The 2,188-nt window shown below is 38.1% G+C and overlaps 1 long non-coding RNA gene across 1 annotated transcript; it reads left to right on the top strand.

Annotated features, from left to right (window-relative positions):
• LOC134224579 (uncharacterized) lies at positions 1-548 on the top strand. Its single transcript, XR_009982985.1, has 3 exons — positions 1-82; positions 142-222; positions 426-548. It is a non-coding gene; the product is annotated as an uncharacterized LOC134224579 (long non-coding RNA).
• The last annotated feature ends 1,640 nt before the right edge of the window (positions 549-2,188 follow it).

Here is a 2,188-nt window from a genome sequence, read left to right as displayed (position 1 = left end):
TTGTAAAAATAAACAACTGGTTCGGTGAAACCAGAATCACTTTTGTGCTTCTTCCAATTATATCTTGTACTGGAAATCAAGGGTAAGTAATGAAATGCGTAATTCATTCAAATATTTTTGAATAATAAAAAATTCCCACAGTTCTCAACAGTGTTCTTGGCGGAAAAATGTGGAAGCAAAGTCTGCTTAGCTGCAAAACAATTTCATTGAGGCGTGATATTGGTAAGTATTTCATCAATTTGATAGAATATACTCTGCATGTTCACGGGGAAAATTCCAAAAAAGGTGAAAAAGACGGTAAATTCCGCACAAAGTGTGCCATCCGTTTTGCGGGATAGACAGTCTTTTCCGAGATTTTTCGTCTAGGAAAACGTGTTGTGTGTGCATATTTATAATCTCGCGGTTTTCTTCCTGCGTATTTTCAGGTCAGAATAATATTCTTTCGGATGCAGCTTCCCGGACGCTCAAACAAAGACAAACTGACTATCTTGCCCATAAATTTTATTTAAGGAAAACGAAGGAAAACAAATAAATAATGAAAATGTAACAAACACTTGTTTTTTATTTTTCGTGGGAGAAATTTTCATCTGCTTTCTTTCTAGTGAAAGATAAGGGATACGGTGTGCCATTTTTCTCTCATATCATTTTACTGTTTATATACTACATCCCATATTGTTCTCATTCAAAACACGGATTATAACTGGACCATACCACATGCCATGTTAGAAAAATAATGTACTGAAAAATGTCCCTTTTTGCCTTTCTCGTATACTAAGTATACGTAAAGGCTATAGGATCACTCCAAAACCGAACTTTTGATAGAAGGCTCGGAGACCCATAGTGTTATATACCAATCAACTCAGTTCGACGAATTGAGGTGATGTCTGTATGTGTGTATGTATGTGTGTGTGTGTGTGTGTACAAAAATGTGAGACACACTTTTTGGTACTCAGCATTATTAGATTTGCTCGCAACAAGTTGCAGTCGACGCGGATTGCGGTCTAGTTGTTTCCTATTGAAAATTGGCCCGATCGGTCATTGCGTTCCAAAGTTATTGAAAAAACATTGTTTTTCTGCCAAGGGTCCCCCCTTGGAAAAAAAAATTCAAAAACGAAAAAAAAAATTTTTTTTCGAAGGTTGCAGCAATGCATTCAAATGACTGCAAATACATATGGATTGATGGAAAAAGTAAAATCTATCCCCCTAAAATGCTATTTCGACCTCTCTTATGTGTTTTTCTTATTATTTTAAGGCGCGAGAAAGGCACCACCAACGCTAGGTGGATTGATCTGGGTTTTTTATTTTAATTATACTTAACCGCCCATTACCCGTATGGTCGATTTGCCAATCACAGCATATCATACAGTGATTACGATTTATGGTGAGGTTAGTGTATCATTAATATGAACAACAATCAGATCAGTAGCGGTAATGTTGTTTATATTCATAAACGTTCTGAGAAATAATCCACTTATGGTTCATGATTATGCGGGTTGACATTTAGATCCCCTATCCTCGCCAGCAAAAGATGTTCCGGACAGCGACGACAGCGACAATCTTTATCTGGTAACTAAAATATCTTTTAAAAATTTGGAATTTAAAGTCTGTTGGTCCGATTCGCGAATTAAAATCAAATTAAATTTAAAAGTGACAGTTCGGAAATTATGAAACCCCCGCTCATAAATAAGAATGGCAGGTGCTATACCCAGCACAACCAACAAAATATCTATCAAAAATGATTCAATATCTGTCAATCGTCAATCGCCCTCTCGTTTAGTCAGATTTTTTTTTCGGTGTCAGTTTCGGTGTCTGACAGTTTTGTTTTGACAGTCGAAAACAATTAAAGGCTCCCCCAGACCTAAGCGATTTCATCGCCGCGACTGCGACAACTAGTCGCCGCGATTTCATCGTTGGGTCGCTGCAAGCAATTTGGTATTTACGCTTCCATATTACCGACGACAGAATCGCTGTCGCCAAGCGATAGAATCGCGTCGCAACTGCCGCATCGCGTGTGTTTGGGGGAACCTTAATAAATAAGACGAGGCATTCTCCCTCCAAATTTGGTGCAAGACGGACGTTGGAAAATATTCTCAAGTGTCGAATTTCGCGGCATTTTTAATACGATTGTTAATAAACCACAACTTTTGACTGTTGTCGGCGTTGTGGTGGTGATTTCTCTGCATACGGT

The sequence above is a fragment of the Armigeres subalbatus genome, chromosome 3, assembly GCF_024139115.2.
Source record: "Armigeres subalbatus isolate Guangzhou_Male chromosome 3, GZ_Asu_2, whole genome shotgun sequence".
NCBI classification, from domain to species: domain Eukaryota; kingdom Metazoa; phylum Arthropoda; class Insecta; order Diptera; family Culicidae; genus Armigeres; species Armigeres subalbatus.
The sequence above is the reverse complement of the archived record's forward strand: the minus strand, read 5'-3'. Positions and strand labels throughout refer to the sequence as shown.